Source organism: Eptatretus burgeri, chromosome 3 (genome assembly GCF_056783735.1).
Source record: "Eptatretus burgeri isolate ZD-2024b chromosome 3, Ebu_testis_v1, whole genome shotgun sequence".
NCBI lineage: Eukaryota > Metazoa > Chordata > Myxini > Myxiniformes > Myxinidae > Eptatretus > Eptatretus burgeri.
The window spans coordinates 43,609,825-43,630,217 of record NC_140963.1 but is presented as its reverse complement, the minus strand read 5'-3'; the positions used below and the strand labels follow the sequence as shown (position 1 = coordinate 43,630,217).

The 20,393-nt window shown below is 42.7% G+C and overlaps 1 pseudogene; it reads right to left on the bottom strand.

The window, feature by feature from the left end:
• Positions 1-19,790: 19,790 nt before the first annotated feature.
• On the bottom strand, positions 19,791-19,931 carry LOC147029781 (signal recognition particle RNA; annotated as a pseudogene).
• Positions 19,932-20,393: the final 462 nt, after the last annotated feature.

Here is a 20,393-nt window from a genome sequence, read left to right as displayed (position 1 = left end):
TAGTGAGTGGAGGAGGCCAATGGGCCGACCACGTGCCTCATAGTTGCAGCAGGTTCATCAGCATCTCAAGGAGATGGGGATGGGCCAGACATCTGCCTGGGGGATGGCCAGATGGAGGTGCCTGGAATACTGGCAGAAAGTGGACGCAGCGACGTGCTGCTCTGGCGCATGCTCCCATACCTGAACAGACCTGACACACAAACAAAAATTTAAACGGAAAGAGCATGGACAATGCCAGCAACCCCTTCTGGTGAAACTCCCCAAATCCAGAAGCACTGCTCACTTCCACTCATTCATACCTATTTTTTCCTGCCTGTGGAACGAAGTTCCAAATTCTCTTCAACCTCATCCTTTTCTCCAAGTCTTCAAGACAGCTGTTCACCAACATCTCAGAGCACCTCCCACCCAAAGCCATGATCTTTTCTACCCCTGGGCCCCACCCCTTCAACCTTCCCCAAGCCCACCTCCATTTACATTTGCAGTTTTTTCCTTTCTGAATATTTTTGTCTGTATCCATCATATTGTCCACCTCATGGGTCCTCCCCTATCCCTTATTCCTCCTCACCCACATCTCCTATTTGTCCAAGTCTGTCTATTTTATCCCTCAACTCTGAGGTTGGTGTTTCCCCAACTCCCATTCTGCTGTTCCTTTTGATCTGTTGCATCCTGATCCGTTCTGCAGACATCTTGATCCACAAGCCTTGAATTTGTACACAAAGAAGTTGGCAATACAAGCGCATAATTTGGGGGGGTCTAATGGTCTCCTCCTATGTTGAAGTTCCATGTAAGGAAACATTATATATATATATATATATATATATATATATATATATATATATATATATATATATATATATATATATATATATATATATATACAGGGTGTCCCAAAAAATATACAACTTTTCATCTGCAAAGAGGATGGTCATAACATGTATTTTTAAAAAAGATATATGGCTGGATAGAAAGCTGAAAGGTTGAAGTTTGTTGAACCAATGACAAAATTGCCACCAAAATTTAAATTTTGGTTCAGAATCGTCGTTTTCTTTTAGACCACACGTTCGACGTAGGCTCCACGTTGTCCGATCACTGCCTGCAAACGCGTTGTCATGTTCTCCATCACTTTGGGAAACGTTTCCTGAGGAATGTTCAGGATTTCTCGGTGGATGTTTTCCTTCAGCTGATCAAGAGTCTGAGGCCTCGGGTTTCCATAGATCCTATCCTTGAGATGCCCCCGCAAGAAGAAGTCTGGAGGAGTAAGGTCAGGGAATACGGTGGGCACTCAACGTCTTCGTAGAGGGATATAAAGCGTCCCTCAAAATGTTGGTTGAGAAAACGCTTTGTTTCCCTGGCTGTATGGGGCGGTGCCACATCCTGTTGGAACCACTGGGTTCTCATCTGGATCAGGTTGTTTCTCCTACGGGCCTCAGTACGTAGCTCAGGCAGATAGAATTCCTGAATCATTTCACGATAGTTCCTCTGGTTTACCGTGCAACTGCGTCCCTGGTCATCTTCAAAGAAGTATGGACCAATTATCCCATACCAACCAACCTCCACCCACATGGTGACTTTGAGAACAGATTGAGGAACCAGTTCAGTTGATGCATGTCCAGGATTTTCAGTTCCCCAGTACCGAAAGTTTTGCTTGTTTACCTCCCAGGACAAGTGAGCATGGCATTCGTCCGTCATGTGAAGTTTTTTGAGGAAGTCTGCATCTTCCTCCAACTTTCCTGAGAACCAATTTGCAAAGTCCAGTCGTTTGCATTTCTGTTGCTCAGTAAGCACCGTTTCCGTTTGAATTTTGTATGGAAAGGCATGAATGTCTTGGCGAAGGATCCTCTGAACGGTGCTCTTATGAATGTTTGTCTTGGCAGAAAGTCGTCAAATCGATTTTTTTGGACTCTGAACGACCGCCTGTCTCACCTTTTCCATATTTTCTTCACTACGACCTGTCCTCTTCCGACCACTGTGACCCTTGCGAAGGTCACAGATTGTTCCCACATTGGTAAACTTTGCGATGGTGCACTTTATTGTCCGAAAGTTTGGTGCATGGCGCAAGTGGACACCGAAATGTCTTGAGTAAAGACGTTGCACCTGTATGACACTTTTCGTCTGGTGCCAAAGTTCAACAATTTTCGTCCGTTGTTGTACGGTCAGTTTTGGCATTTTTCTGGCGCTTGCTTGGTATAAAAATAAACTTCAGGGTCTCTGCACCAAGAAATGAAGCATTAGTGACAAAATTACTGCTTTTTTAGGATCAAACGAAGCATTTTAAAAGTTGTATATTTTTTTGGGACACCCTATAAACATGTGATCACCCTTCTTGCAGGTGTTGGATGAGACTCAAACAATATTTCTTGATTAGTGAGCTTCCAATGGATCTCCATGAGCACTCGTCATACATGACGCTAGTGATCAGAAGACACACAATTTGCGTTTTACTGCTTGTCGACGTTCTGGGCAAAGTGGGATTGTACATTCATTTATTTTTCCCCGCGAATGAACTCGTAATTGGTTTATCTCCTCGGAGTATTGTTACGCAAATTCCATGCTCAGACGAAACGGCACTTGAAAGCGTGCCTTTAATGCCTACCGAGCGAGGTTTGCTGACAGTACAGAACTTGTTTGCTTAGCATTCCCATCTGAATCGATGGCTCTTACTACTGGAAATCCAGGTTTAAATCCCATATTCTGTACGATATATGTATTTGCCTATTCTCTACTAATGTCCTTGTAGTTCATTTTGAAGTACATTGGTGTCAATTAATGTGTTTGTACTGCATGTGATTTGTGTGTACGTTCATCCTCGAGCTTTTAGATCATTGAAACAAAAAGTGTGTAAACTGTAGTTGAAAGCAGGATTTTAGAAATGCCACCTTCAATGATTACATAAATTATAGCAAACACGTCCTAACTATAATTCACGGATCGGTGTCTGTGTGTTTGCTTGTTTGTTGCACTACTCCTAGAGTTGTGGGCCGATTACAACCAAACTTGCTGCAGAGGATTAGAATGACCCAAATTACTGTATAGGGATGTTTTTATCTTTTCCAGTGGTCTTGGGCAAGGGGGGGGGAGGCATGGAAAGGTAGGAGACACAAATTCTCTACGTAAATGTGTATTGTGTTGTGCCACCTCGAGGTGGGACAGGGTATTACAAGACTCCATCATTTACAGTTCAGTATTTCTGTCTCCATTGAAGTGAGGTGGCTTGAGTTATAAGCAGTACGAATGTTTTTGTTTCATCCCTGTAACCCGGGTTATTTTTATTGTTATTTTCGGGAGCGATTGAAGCTGGAAGTTGCCTATACACTGCCAAAATAAAGAAAAGTATGTGTCAGAAAAATGTGGTGCATCCTTGGAACAAGATCGCCTGCAGGGCGGGTACTCTGCTAGTATTGTATAATACATTCAAATCCTCTTGTTTCTTTGTGTAGGATGAACAGCTACACACGTGCTGTTGGTAACAGGGGGTTCAGGGGGCTTGGATATTGAGTATGGAAAACAAAAAAGTCTTGCATCTCCAAAGCAGACAAAATAAAAACTGCTGTTTTGGGAAACAAGGTTTACAAGATAGCTTAGAGGTAGTGTATTTGCCTTTGACTGTCCAGTGTGTTTGATCCCTGACATCATCATGAACTGTTATTCTGTGCTTCCCAGGCAGGGTGTTGCTTCAACAAGGGCACCATCCTGTGTTACATAATGGTGGGAGAGTTGTGACTGGCACCCTGAACAGTTTACAAATTCCTGCTATAACAGCAATAAATTATGATGTATCAGCAGCAGAGCCATGCTCCCAGAAAAGTATGATGCAAACCCGCAACTACATGCACAAGTAAGTCCTGTATACCTACGTCGACCTTGGAAAGGCAGAGTGTCTCAACGGTTTGAAAACCTGATCAAACAGACAGTGTCCCATTCTTACTATACTGTTCAACCACGAGTGATTTTAACCACCTGCCGGCTGCTTTCTTCAGTCCAAAAGGACGTTCTGACTGCCTCTCATATATGCAAGATTATTTTCGAATTTCAGTGCCAGTGTGATGCTCGGTATGTGGGCCGCACATCTTTGAGATTGAAGGATCAAATTGAACAACACGTCCCTTTGGGGATCAGTCAACCGAACAGACAACCAACTCAGGCTTGTAATAAAGTACCCAGTACAACCATTCCCTGTGCCTCTGCAATGGGTGATCATTTACTGAATCACCCTCAGTGTGCAGAGCTATATCGTATTGGCTGGTTTAAAATCCTGAGTGGAGGATGCAGTTTAGCTCACCATCATGCAATGGAGGCCACATTAATTAGGTCAACCAATCCTATTCTTTGGAGACAATAATTAGAAATGAGCAGGATAGAACCAACATCATAAATACATGGGGAAAAATCACAGGCCCATACCAGGAATCAAACCCAGGTCCTCTAGCCTGGCAAACCACACCAGTGCTCTGCCATCTGAGCCACCTGAGCTATCTGGGCAACCTACCAGCTGAGCATCGCAATTCTTCCACATATACAAGTGCCACTCTCTTCCCCCCACTGCTTCCAGGGCACTCACTGCGAACCGTAGGAGCAGTGAGGGCCTGCTCATGAGAGGGTCGAGAAGGTAATTTTTCCACACATATTTATGATGTTGGTTCTATCCTGTTCATTTTCTAATTATATTACAACACCCCATGTGGTGTTTAATAGTGGATATGGATGTGTACCCCCACAGGGGGAAGACCCTCTCATGAGAAGGTCCTTGCTGCTCCTATGGTTGCCAGTGATTGCCCTGGAAGCAGTGGGTGGAAGAGTGGCACTTGTATATGTGGAAGAATTGTGTTGCTCAGCTGGTGGGTCACCCAGAGAGCTCAGATGGCAGAGAACTGGTATGGTTTGCCAGGCCAGAGGACTTTGGTTCAATTACTGGTTTGGCCCTGTAATTTTTCCACATATATTTATGATCTTTGTAGACAGAAATAATTTAACCAAACTTTAGATCTATTTTGACTGTGATGGCTTGACTGTGTGACAACTGTACCACAATCAATGTTGAGTCATCATGAAAACCACAGCCCCTCCCCCTAACTGGCCTTCAGCTAATTCGCATTATGCTTCCGCTAGTACTTTGGTGATTCATCTCCACCTAATCATGATCCATGAAGGCTCATTTCGGCCGACTCATTATTCATGATGCCCTCTGATTCCACCAATCAGGTAATCCCATCCTTTCTTTCTCTCAACCAATCAATGTTGAGGACATTACATTGTTACCTCATAAATGAGAGTTTGGTGCTTCTTCATCTGCTTGTTGTTTTATCCTGATGGAATGTATATATATATATATATATATATATATATATATATATATATATATATATATATATATATATATATATATATATATATATATATATACATATATATACAATAGTGCTGCCAACAGGTGTAATGAAAATATTCAGGTAGAGGCCAGTGAACAAGTATCATAATGCATTCATATATGTGCAGAGGTTGCAGTGTTAATGTGAAAAATTTCTGAGATTAACCTGAAGACTCAATAGCTAAGTGGGTTGTTGCTGGGTAAGTGATGAGGTTGTTGGGTTTGAGTCCTGGGTTAAGTCAGAATTTTTCACACCAGCCCCACACTGGAATCAATTCCTGTTTATTAAATTTATCGATGAGATTTATCTCTCTCTCACTCACACACACACACACACACACACACACACACACACACACACACACACACACACACACCCTTCTAAATTCAGTACTAAGTTCTGAGACATTGCCACTAACCACAAATTGGCTGGAATGCCCCAATGACACTCCCTGCATCCAACTGTTCAAATTAACTTGAATGAAGTTGCTGTTTACAATCTGAAAGACACCTTCTGCTTGTCGAAGCTGTCAAAGTGGTGAAGGATTTTTCGTTGTGCTTCGTGGACAAGACAGATTGTTTGGGATGGCTCTCGTGATTTTTTTTTTAACACACAAACGTTATGTGAAGGTGTTGAAATGACACGAAATTACAAGGGAATCAAAAGTGGATCAAAGTCAATCCAACTTTGGTTCCTGATTTTGCTTTGCGCTGTCATTCCAATGTAACAAGATTCATGTCCTATGAAGAGAAGCAACAGACATTGGTATCATGATTGGTTAAAAAAAGAAAAAACAAACAAAAAAAACGTTTTGGCACTTCCATCAATGTGCAGAAGAGAAGAGAGGAAAAAAAAAGACAAAAAACGATACAAGGAGAGAGCCAAAGTATAAATTTTTTATTATTATTGGAGGATGCACGGCTTGGTTTCATGCAATAACTTTGAAAACCTGTCTGAGGCAAGTCCATGCAGACTGACAAATGCAAAACATCAAAAGAACCTCAACAAAGTATGGTTTTACTTCAATGCCTGTCTGTTGGGTTTTTGTTTTTTTTGCAGATGGGTTACTATTTATTAGGTTGGTGGTAGGATTTGCACTCGGGCCACCGTAAAACTCTTCATTCCGCAAAACATACGAAAAGCATTAAAAAAATATGAAAACCCACTCCGTGTTAGTACCTTCTGTGCAGCTTCCCTTCACAAGGCAGCTCACCGGATATCGGGATTGAGGCAAAGCCTTCGGGACCCCCAATCTTTCATGATAGGAGGGATACCATAGGGTAACATTCCAGGTTCAGATTGTGAGAGCGTGTGTCGGGGTGGTGCTGTGGTGTCGTCCACCTGACGGCGGTCTCCCTGGGTTAACTTGAGGCGGTCCCTTCGGGTGGGTGCCTGGAATGTCCTATCCCGAACAGAGGATGATCACCTGTCTCAGGTATAATCTGAGCTCATGCGTTTGGACACCAGTATTGCAGCTCTCTCTGAGGTTCAAAGACCGGACTGCGGTGACATCATGGCGGGTAGGAACACCTACTATTGGTCTGGTCACTCTAATGGTTGCCATGCCCAAGTAGTTGCTGTAGCTGTGTCCAACAAGCTGACTCCAATGAAAATTGAGGAAACACTGGTCAACGAACATATGATGAGACAAAAGATTCGTCACTCCTTGGGTGTCGTTTCCCTGGTCTCTGAAAATGCTCCGACTGAGGTGAGTGATCTCACCGTAAAGTGATCTCTTCATCATGGGTGATGAAGGTTGTGGTCAAGTTTCATCGAAATTGTGTGTGTGTCGTTCCAGAGAAGAAAGCAAGTACCACTTTTGTGGGGCAATGCCCAGGAAGACCCTCTTAGACCCCAATTTTTTTTTAAATAGCGTGAACAAACTTTGGTACATCATCGGTTTTGAAGGTTGTGGTCAAGTTTCATTGAAATTGTGTGTGTAGTTTGGGAGAAGAAAGCAAATACCTCTTGGGGGGGGGGTTGGGGCAAGCCCCTACCGTAAACTCCTTCCGTAGACCCACTCAGACTGCAATTTTTTTAAATTTTATTCCGTGAACAAACTTTGGTGCATCACGGTTGGTGATGGTTGTGGTTGTGGTTAGGTTTTATCACAATGTTGTGTGTAGTTTCAGAGAAGAAAGCAAACACCTATTTTTGGGGGTAACCACCATCGAACCCCTTTGCACCCAATTTTTTTTAATGCCGTGAACAAACTTTGGTACATACACAGTGATGATGGTTATTGTAAAGTTTAATCGAAATCGTTTGTGTCGTTTCAGAGAAGAAGTTGCAAGTATTTGTGGATGGACGGATGAATAACATGCCATCCCATAAGGTCCCTGGAACTACCTGCCATTCATGTGTTTAGCTTCCCCACATTAGTCACTGTCAGCAATCCAAATCTTTAACGTGTAACTATATATCTTCACTCTCACGCCTTTCATACATTCATTGCTGAGAGTGATGAAACTCATTAACTGTATCTGGCAAGCTACTTTGAAGTTGGCTGGTCTTACTTCTTCATATTCAGTTTTTCACTTCGTTCTCTTTTTCCCCTTCTTCATTAACTAAGGCTTGTTGAGGAGGTTGTACATTTCTCACACCTTCACTCATTTTGAAAATGACAAGTTAACCAATTTTTGAAATGACAAATTTACCAGTTTTGAAAATGATAAATTATCGAAGTTTTGAAAATCTGCCTTTATGGTGGCTGAGTTCTGACAAAATATTCTCCTCTCTCATAGCCCTGATTCAATCCAACACAAACTACAAAGTAAATGATGTGATTGGTTGCCTGGGTTATTGCAGAGTGGTGTTACTCTGCCCGTCTGGGAGGCATTTAAAATTTGAGCATCCAATGCTTGTGATGGTTGTAAACTCTGTGGCTGAAACATTTTACTTTTTGATCCTTTTTCTTTTTTGGCAAAACCTCAAGTATTCCAGTTGATCATGCTCTTGAAATTGAATTTTGATGTGAAATTCATGTATTTTTGTGTGCTTGTGGATTTGCCCCTCTGGGAGGCATTTAAAATTTGAGCATACAATGCTTGTGATGGTGCAGCCACTCTGTGGCTGAAACATTTTACTTTTTGATCCTTTTTCTTTTTTGGCAAAACCTCAAGTAGTCCAGTTGATCATGCTCTTGAAATTGAATTTTGATGTGAAATTCATGTATTTTTGTGTGCTTGTGGATTTTCCCAAAATCAAGCTTTTTAATATCTTAATCTCATTATAGAAAAATTTGTTTGAGGTTTCTTTCTTCTTCTTTGAATTGAAATTAATTTCATTATCCATGGTAAAAGAAAGGAGAAACATGTTTGTCACAGAGTTGTTCTTTCCCTTTTATCATATCACCCAATTCGAGATAATTAATCCAAAATAAAATGCAGATACACGGAGCTCAATGATGCTTTTCATCAGGAGCATTTTAGATGCATTGGAGCTCAAGATGTAATTAGTAGTAATCAGGCCATTTTACAAACCGAGCAATGCAATAATCAGCTCTTTTAGACATAGCACGCACTTATATTCAACACCCAAAGACCTTCCTTTCTCTTGAGGTTTTCTGTCTTCTTTGACCATTTCAGATAAAAACGTCTGTTTTATTTCGTGTGATATAGATTCATCCAATAGGTTACCTTTCCACCTTCAGTTTCTCTTTGTGAAGGTTTATCGATCCCCCCTCCCCTTTTCACTTTGAGCATCAAAGGAGTCACGGACATATGAATCTCCAAAGGAAGGATGTTGTGCACAAATGTAACCATTATGATGAAGAAATACCAACAAATCAACGACAATTAGAAGCCACAAAAATACATAAACACACATGTGAGTGATGCACAGAGCACACTGTATACGCAAGCACCACAGGTGTGCCCGTTAAATATGTCACACCAATGGTGACGAAATGAAGAGAAATTGCTGGCTAAGGGTGCAGAGAAGCTGCTGTTCATGCTGCTTATCCCTGCGGTGAATCACGTTTAGCACCGACGCTTCTGCACGGGTGTTTGAGCAGATAAATAAATGGCCGATGCAGCCTTCACGTCACGCTCATCAGAAACAAAACCCCAGAGTACAACTAACTCAGTTTGCACATTTTTGACACCTTGGCCTTTCCCATTTCAGTTGTTTCTTACATTTCACTTCCTTAAATCATACAAGACAAAAAAAAACACTTTTGGTACACCTTGTCAACATTGATTTTCAAGCATGATGGTGTAACACTGAGTTCCGCGGGGACAATAGTTCCCATCACAACACCGAGCTTACAATGATGTCAAACAATATACATATGTCAGAAATTTGATTTTAATGTCGATCCAGTTGTACATGTTCTCAGGTCTGAAAAAGTCTGTCAAAATGGTGTTGCTATTTACATCATTCTGTAATTTAATCATGGGCAATCAGGATAATAACAAAGCATTATTCATAAACAATGTTATGGTGTCACATTTGACCAATGACAATTTTTTGGTGTCCCAGTTGCGACTCAAATTTCATACTTTCATTGTGTCTATATATTGAAGAACCTTCATTATTTCAAATTAGCAAATACAACCCTTTGCTTCGCTGACAAGGAGGTTAAGGGTGGGGGGAGGCGGAAGAGAGAGAGAGAGAGAGAGAGAGAGAGAGAGAGAGAGAGAGAGAGAGAGAGAGAGAGAGAGAGAGAGAGAGAGAGAGAGAGAGAGAGAGAGAGAGAGAGAGAGAGAGAGAGAGAGAGAGAGAGAGAGAGAGAGAGAGAGAGAGAGAGAGAGAGTGAGAGAGAGAGACGGAGAGAGTGAGAGAGAGAGACGGAGAGAGTGAGAGAGAGAGAGAGAGAGAGAGAGAGAGAGAGAGAGAGAGAGAGAGAGAGATAGGAGGAAAAAAAAAACCAGAGAGAATGTTGAGGGGTGAGGTCAGCAAAGAGAATGATATGTTCTGCTTGATGATCAAACAAAACAAAAAAAACTCGTGTCAGAACAGCTGTACGCACAACACCACAGAGTTCGTAAAGCAATCTGCTGGCACATCTGCAAAAACTTTGATGAATCCAGAGAATTTGTGGGAACATGAACCAAAAGCAATCACTGAAAACATGGAAGTACCACTCACGTATGACTGAATGATCGCATTGAGCGTGAACATCGAAAATAAAGCATTGCGACCAGATATCATACTTAGGTACAAAAAATCAGAATAAGGCGTTGCGAATTTAGATGCTAATACCAGTGATTTTCAGCTAAATAATAAAGAAATCAAGGAAATTACCAAATACCAAGACCCCAAGAATGAAGCGAAAAGATCCTTGAGGCTGAAGAATGCCAAAATTATACCAGTGACAGTTGGAGCTATGGGAATGATGACAAAGAACCTCACAGAGATATTAAAAACCATTATTGGGAATATTACTGCAAACAAACTAGAGTTGGAAGCTATCTGGGGCTCAGCGACGATCCTGAAGAGAGCCCTCGGCACAAAACTTTTAGAACAGAAAACTTCACAGCTTGGTCCATGAATCGTGACCCCTTACTGAAATTAAGGTGGATACTTTGACCCCAACCTGGGAGGACTCCATTCCACATTCTGAAACTCACATGTGAAGATACCAATCAACCACACACACACGCACACGCACACACACACAAACAAACAAACACACACACACATGCATACGTGGATACTTTGATGTTTGCCAATGTCTGTTGATGGAAAAAACTGCCAATGTTGTTCGATGGAGAATGCATGGCTGTGTGCCTGATTTTATGCACCTGTCAGCAATGGGTGTTGCTGAAATAGCCAAATCCACTCATTCAAAGGGGTGTCCACATACTTTTGGCCTTGCCGTATGTGCATATATATATATATATATATATATATATATATATATATATATATATATATATATATATATATATGCATATATACATATACCAGACAACCCGTGAACCTGTTGGGTTCCCATTGTGACAGCGGTTGATAAAAAAAGGATTGCTCCAGCGAACTATACCGCTGAGTATGTTTGCAATAATAATCAAACAATCCCGAAGAGTACTTGACTGAAGCGGGAATTGATTTCTTAATAATTTTTCTCGTTGCCCAATTTGAACGAAACTTGATAATGTGCGTCATTGTGAAAAAAAAAGAGAAAAGAAAGTGGAAAAATTATTGTGCATAATCTTCTTAACACAATTTTATTTATTAATGAATAAATGGGAAGTTAGAATCAAAATTAGTTAGATCAAATCTAACTAAGATCAAATCTAAGATCAAATCTAACATGGAAGTTAGATCAAAATGGCAATGCTTATGTTTTTAAGCTTAAAAATCAATCGTTCTTTGTCTATACTAAATGTTTGAGATTTTAAAATGAATCATTTCAAGAAAAAAGAGAAAGCTCCAGCGAATGATACCGCTGAGGTTGTTTGCATAGATCAAATATTCCCGAAGAGTACTTGACTGAATCGGGAATTGATTTTTTAATAATTGTTTTCGTTGCCCGATTTGAACGAAAATTGATACTCCACAGCGCAGGAGAATTGTGAGCAAGGTGGCCCGAAATTTTTTGTGCCATCGTGTACCGTTTTGGCTGTATTTCGGGAACATACATACATACATACATACATACATACATGATGAGAGTTAAAGTTATATATATATATATATAAATATATATATATATATATATATATATATATATATATATATATATATATATAAATGTGATACCAGGTGGGGTTGACTCTATATACATACATAAATACAAACATAAACATCTAAATTTATATATATGCACCGTACTTAGTAGAAAAGGCACAGCTAATCAACAAAATAAATAAAATTATATTCCATTGTTTCATAAAAATATAAGAAAGATGATACTATGCAGCCTCTGGTGACATTTCAATTCAATCCACAAACTTCCTCAAACATTCAATTCGACCTGTTTACTGAAATAGTGACCATGAACCACTGTGCCACACCATTATTTGCTGTGAGGATCCTGAGTAACAGGAAGTGCTTGCCATAAATTTACCACATTCATTCATCCATCTATTAAACAACAAACAAGGATTTTGAATTGTACTCAGGAAACAAGATTTCTTTCTTTCTTTCACAGCCACAATTATTCTCACCGTCCTGTGGGGTTGTCCCCAGAAAGTTTATGGCCCACATTTTTCATGAATCAGCTGGCGCAGCCTGAAATTCAGCAAAACAAGTTAGTGTAGGAATTTGATATTTAGCCAGTATACCAACAATAGCTAATGTTTAATGGCCAGGGATGTTTTAATGTCCACCAACTAATGGCAGCAGATGGGACACCCAACTTAACGTCCATCCAAGGGACGGCACACACATTGATCTCTCCCTCGCTCTGCAGGTGATAGAAAAGGCTCACAATGTATATTCTGTCCGAGATTCAAATCCAGGCTGCACATCTCACTGGTGAATTTGCATACCTTGACGCTCTCCTGCCAGCCCACAAGAAATAAGATATAACATTTTAAAAGGAACTTCAAGGTTTAGCTGCAATCTGTGAAAGACAAAGCACTGCTGACTGATAAAAGCATTGCAGCTGCTACACTGTTCCTTCCAGTATCAGTCAGTGTCCATTGGCTTTCTAAGCCTTTTTGAGAATGCCAGCCCACCACCTTTTTAGCAAGACCATCCCACCCATTTAAAGATAATCTACCCTTTCTAGCCATATAATTGCACACTGCTAGCCATATAATTGCACACCTTAAATGGCACAATTACATTATTAATATATATATATATATATATATATATATATATATATATATATATATATATATATTGTTGCGGGCCAGGGGTCGGGTGAGAAGACCACTAGGGGGGAAGTGATCTCGGCTCCCACCATACTCCCGGGAATTGTAAGCCGTCGTATACGGATAATTCGGTAATGCGGCAGGTTGCTTAACCGACCGTGGATGCCAATAACTCAACCAGGTGACTTGGGGTCCTCCATCTAGTTAATCCAGTTACCAAAAAATAACCACATTATTTAATTACCGGGGAACACGCCCTCGGTATGCCTTGTCCGAACAGGATCACTCTACCGGACCGGATCCTTTACCAGATCGGATGCAGCCGAGCGACATTGCCAAGGACGTACCGGCTAAAAGGAATGGATTGTTGGGGTTAAAGTCCCGGCTCAGCTAGGATTCGAACCATGCTGGACCAATGAAGGAAAAGACAAAAACGAGCTGGGAACATTCCTAATAGTAATTTATTAACGATGGGCGAGGAAAGGCATGTGGTACGATTAAAAGATTTATTGGGGTGTGATGTGCAGAGATAGGGAAGAGAGGTGTGGTGCAGCAATAATCAAGCAACTTATAAAAGCGGACACAGAGCAGACCTAATCCGAAAATAATAATAATAACGATCTTCTGCAGGCTTACTTACACAGACAGGCACCAGGACACACACACACACACACACACACACACACACACACACACACACACACACACACACACACACACACACACGCACACACAGACACAGAAAGCCCGATGAAGAGGGACTGATGCAAGACAGGAGAGGAGTTGAGGCTATGGTCTCTCGGTACCTTTGTATAATTGATGCGCAGTCCCTGACTGTGCCATCAATATGTTTGGGGGGAATGCTGCATGGCGCGGGAACCCCCCCCCCCTGAGAGCTGGCAAGTTGTCTCCTGCTTCGGGCAGCTTGCGTCGAGACCGTGGGTGTGAAGGAGGAGCTTGAGGCTTGAGTTGGGAGGGTGGAGTCAGCATCATGTGGGCGGAGAAGCGGAGGAGGAGCCCAGTGATTACGACAGAAGGCGAAGTCGAGGTCCAGCTTTAGCAGAAGGTGAGGCAGGGCAGCAGAGAGAGAAAGAAGGATCCGCTCGGACCTTTATAGGCCCCGCGATGCAGGGCGGGGGGCCACCCCGAAACTCGGTGACGTCACCCGAATTGGGCACTCTGATTGGCCCCGACCCACTGCGCGGCCCAGCCGCGATGGCCAGAAACTGCAACATTTCATTTCCGGCAAGATGACCCTACGGCGCAAAGATGTCCCACTCCGACTTCATGACATGATACGAATCGCCCACACCGAACTCAGCGCCATGAATGGCCTTGCAAGAACCCACGGCCCATGCCCTGATGACTGGCCAAGGGCAGCATCGGTCTCGCACACCCGCTCGGGTGCCCCCATCCAGCACTGGCCAACGTGCCCACTCCGTATGCACCACGTGGCCCAAGCTGCACAACATGCCTCTGCCCGATCACAGCTTCGCTGGCCGAAGAGGCGAGAAGGTAAGATGTTATCGCGAACCCATGAACACACAGCAAGATGTGTCCATTCGTACCCTGCTCTGCATGATAACAAAGTCGCGAGCAGCGCACAGGTCTGCCTTCGAGCATGCTCCATACAGTGCACGTGGATCCGCCATTACGCACATGGCCAGCACTCACATTTTCATGATTCTGCTATCGTGTGTGCGGGGCGAAACCCAATCGATATAATTTGTCCAGAAATGGGTTGAAAGGAATGCGCCACTTGTGCCCACACTCCCCTCCTGCGCAACGTGGCATGGGGTTGCCTTTCTATTACCGGCCTCAGTACGCGTTCCATGCAGCGTAGGCATGGTGTTGAGTGCGTTTCCCGTCCATTGGGTGAAAACTACCGCTGCGTGTGCGTTTTGCATGCTGTGTTTTCTACGGAGGGGTGTGGGTGTAATGCCTGCTGGCCCTTTGCGGAGGACCCATCTCACAGCGAAGGGTGCACGTGGCTCAGATTTACCTCAGGAATAATCAGAAAAGAAGAGTAGGAATGACGTTAGAAATGAAATAAAGAAGAAATTATGTAAGCAAACCCAGCGATGAGATCCTCGCAACACATGCCCCTGTTATCCCGCCAGACAAAAGGGAAGGGACTGTCTACACATATATTAATGGAATAACTGTCTTGGGACAACTATCTGTTGATTGCATGCGGTTCTGATAATGACAACAATATATATATATATATATATATATATATATATATATATATATATATATACATATACATATATATATATATACATATACATATATATATACAAACACACACACACACACACACACACACACACACACACACACACACACACACACACACACACACACACACACACACACACACACACACACACACACACACACTTCCTGACAAAAGTTTTAGAACACCCTCATTTTTCCAGTTTTTACTGAAATTTAAGCAATTTAATGTTCCAATGTACTCTGAAATTAAAGCGTAGAACAAATAAACAATTGCAGATAAAATAAATCACGGAATCGTTTTGTTGAACAAAATTTAATCTAAATTTTTGACTCATCAAAGTAGCCACCTTTTGCAGATATAACAGCAGAACATACTCGTGGCATTTTTCTACGATGGAAATCAAATATTGTTCGGAAAGTTCTTCTCAACACTGTTGCAGAAGTTCCCACAAATGTGTTGCACTTGTAGGTTGCTTTGCTTTCACCCTTCTGTCCAGTTCATCCCAAACCAGCTCAATGGGGTTTAAGTCTGGAGACTGTGCTGGCCATTCCATGATTTGAAGCCTACCATCTTGTTCTTTTCTTCGAAGGTAATTCTGACAAAGACTGGAGGTATGTTTTGGGTCGTTATCTTGCTGTAGGATGAACCCCTGATCAACTAGGCATCGACCAGAGGATATTGCCGGCGCTGCAAAATGCTGTGGTGGCCCTTTTGATTCAGGGTGCCAGTCACTCTGTGCAAGTTGCCGAGTCTGGATCCAGCAAATGAGCCCCAGATCATCACGTTTCCTTATCACTATTATGATAGCATTATACTACTTCCTGCAGTGCAATGTTGTCTAAATAATGCTTCAGAGGGTGCAGCAACACATTCTGTTACAACACTGCTTTTATTCAGACAGAGGGTTTGTAACTAATCAACAGAAGTTGGGACACCTGTCTGAATTGTTTCCATCAACTTTCATGGCTTAATTTACTTCCATTGCTGCAGAACATCTGCAGTTGCGAACTCATCAAATGTTCCCTGAAAAGGGCCTTTTCTAACAACTCTGAAATTTGCATTATTTTTCAACTTTTGGTAACCTAAACTTTTTTTAACCTCTGGCAGTTTACCGCTTAGCTTTGTACCTTTTCAGCTTATTCACTGGACTTCAAGTGCTCAAATTTCAGAAAAAAAAAACTGAAAAATGGGGGTGTTCTAAAACTTTCGACCAGTCGTGTATATATGTATGTATATATGTGTATATATATATATATATATATATATATATATATATATATATATATATATATATCATACAGACATACATACATACATACATGTGATATATAAATATACATGCATACATACATCTAATATATAAATATACGAACATCTAATATAGAAAGCTCTTTCGAACCACTGACTCACTGACTGATATTAAATATCAGGACTTTCCAGGTGATGTAGAAAGCTGAAATTTTGTGTGCCGATGAACATTCAAGCTGGCACATCAGGAAAAAAAATCACAGACTCTTTGGACAACATCCATGAATGAAAATATAAATAAATGAAAAAAAACACAGAAAAAGAAAAATGCAAGCGTGCGAACTGAGACAATGGGGGAAGCACAGTAATTGTGTGTGCCAACAGCCATCGAAGCCAATACACCGGGAAAAATAATAAAGTCATCAGACAACAAACGTAAATCAAAATATAAACAATTTATATTTGAGCAGTTGAGCGACCCAAGACAATGGGGAAGCACAGTTCGTACGCTTACACAATGTGTTTGCATACCCCACTAATAAATAAAGAAGTGAATATATGTCGACATATATATATATATATATATATATATATATATATATATATATATATATATATATATATATATATATATGTTGTTCATCTTTCGGCTGCTCCCGTTAGGGGTCGCCACAGCGGATCATCCGTTATGATCCGCATACTGATTTGGCACAGGTTTTACGCCGGATGCCCTTCCTGACGCAACCCTGGTCGCCTCTTACGGCACAGGGATCAGGATTTGGGTTTCGCCATGATTCCGGGCTGCTCTGCACCCTGCCCAGTGCAGAGCCCCCGTCCTCAAGCGATCCTCCAACCCAAGCCTCCGAGTAGCCGGATTACAGGCGCACGCCACTACGCCCGGTATATATATATATATATATATATATATATATATATATATATATATATATATATATATATATATATATATATATATATATATATATATATATATATATATATATATATATATATATATATATTTTGTTGCGAATTCGCGCCCACCGACTCAAATCGCGGCACGTCGCCCACCGGACGGACAATTCTGTTGTGACCCTCTCGGACTAACGCCGGGAGCTAGTCACGGGTGGGCCTTTCGGCCTCACCACGATCATGCCAATCGGCCACCAGCGTGGGATAGGGTTGTTCGCCAAACTCGACCTACCTAAGTACGCACGTGGAGGGTAGACCGGGCGATCGCACCTCGCCGCAGGTCGACTCCGGAAACAGGCCGCTTAAGCGATCCGTTCCGTACTATCGGGATAACCGAGTGGTGTTATCGTCGACCTCGACGGTTCCGATTAATTATCGGGCGTATTAAGCCCACGACGAACCCTTTACATGAAGCACGATGGAGATTCAATTAAAGAAAAGACGAAGCGAAACGGGAAAACAGTTCAACATGATGCACATTTATTCCGCGCCACACGGAGAGCACACATATACAGCCAAACAGAATGCACATACAATATCAAATGCTACAAAAGAAACAATGACGCAGAGATACTACCGACTAAGACCGACACACGGCAACACTGAACAGTTTTACTTCACAGACGGCGCCGACACACATACGTTTACACAGAAACAGAAGAAAAGGCCACCCTCAAAGACAAGGGGGCAGACGGGGCCTGTGGGCCAATATTTGCGCGGGACCTGAAAGAGTGGTCAGGTCCACGTGACCGGGTGGGTCCTACCCGCGTCTTTGTGATGAGCCGCAAATGTGGCAGCGCGGAGGTGCCCCGTCTTCGTGCTCCTTCGCGGGTTTGGTTGGCACCGCTCGGAGTGGGGTGGGAACGGGGCCCCCTTTTCGCACTATCGCAGCGCAGGGGAAAAGGGGGGGGGGAATTGTTGATGCTCTGGGGAAAGAATATAGCTGGCTTGCTTGGGTCCCATGACGAGCGATTCCACCGCGACCTCGTCGCCGACTTCCTTTCCTCGGACCCAAGCTCCTCGGTCTCTTCCCCCAATTCTCCTCAGCTGACTGCCGAAAACCACTGGGATGCCCTCGCCTCCAGACTCCACTCCGCGCTCCAAACTGACTCTGCCTTTCTGCCACTCTCCGCTCTTCCAAAACTGACTCTCTCACTCTCCGCTCTTCCAAAACCGACTCTGCCACTCTCCACTCTTCCAAACTGACTCTGCCCAGATTCGCCTTGCACTCGGCGCTTTATAGGCCGGCAGGAGAACCCATATGCAAATTTCCGGATCAGAACGAGCTCGGGGGCGGAGCCACGCTCGCCCATTGGACGGAGAAAAAGGGGCGTGAATCTCCCCTGATCCTAGAATTTGCATATCTCGATTCCACACAGACGCGCCTGGAGGCGGGGCCAAACCGCCCCGCGCTTGCTGATTGGACAGATCAGAAGTGGGCGTGTGGCATTCCTGATCCGAATTCTCCTCGGAAAGGCCGCATTTTGCACTCGCGGCTCGGCGCGCATCTTGTACGAGCCCAGGACAGCCCGACGCTCGGTGCTCACAGGTGGTGCGGGAATGGCTGCAGAATGAGAGAGGTGAAGGTGGTGGAGGGTTTATGGTGGTGGTTTATGGCCATGGTGCCGTTTGGAATGGCGGTGATGCAATGTTTGCGGGAGCGAGTTGTGAAGGTAAAGATCGTGGCTGTTGGCGTTGTTGTTGTTGTGAAGCGGCGTTGTGGTTGGTGGTTGTTGTGCTATGGCGGTTGAGACGTGGTTGGTTCAAAATAAAGATAGAACAGAAAAACGGCTATCTCAAAGCGTCGCAGCCCAAATGAATCACATTTATTTTCTCAAAACAACGGGTTTGGGCTAACTACACATGTACTTACAGAGATATCTCACCTAGGGGACCTGAATGGTGGTTTGCGAATTTCCACAACCGTAACAATATGTATACATATATATATATATATATACATATATATATGTATACATATATATATATATATATATATATATATATATATATATATATATATATATATATATATATATATATATATATATACATTGTTGTTCGTCTTTCGGCTGCTCCCGTTAGGGGTCGCCACAGCGGATCATCCGTTATGATCCGCATACTGATTTGGCACAGGTTTTACGCCGGATGACCTTCCTGACGCAACCCTGGTCACCTCTTCCGAAACAGGGATAAGGATTGGGTTTCGCCATGATTCCGGGCTGCACTACACACTCTCATCGTGCGGCCCAGCGCAGAGCTCCCGTCCTCAAGCGAACCTCCAACCCACGCCTCCGAGTAGCCGGATTACAGGCGCACGCCACGACGCCCGGTATATATATATATATATATATATATATATATATATATATATATATATATATATATATATATATATATATATATATATATATATATATATATATATATATATATATATATATATATATGTATGTATGTATATATATATATAATACAGCTACATCAATTCCCAGCAGACTTCCTGGAATTGTAGGCCATCGCTCACGGATAATTCCATGACGGGGTGGGTCGCTTAACCGACCCTGGACACCCATAACTCAACCGCGTGACCTCGGGTCCTCCCGTCTATGGAATCGGGTTACCGAATTAAGTACGCGGTTTAACCACCGGGAAACCACGCCCTCGGTACGCCTTGTCCGAACCGGATCACTCTACTGGATCGGATCACCTTTTCGGATCGGATGCAGCCAACCGACACTGCCAAGGACGTACCGGTTGGAAGGAACGGACCGTTGGGAATAAAGACCCGGCTAA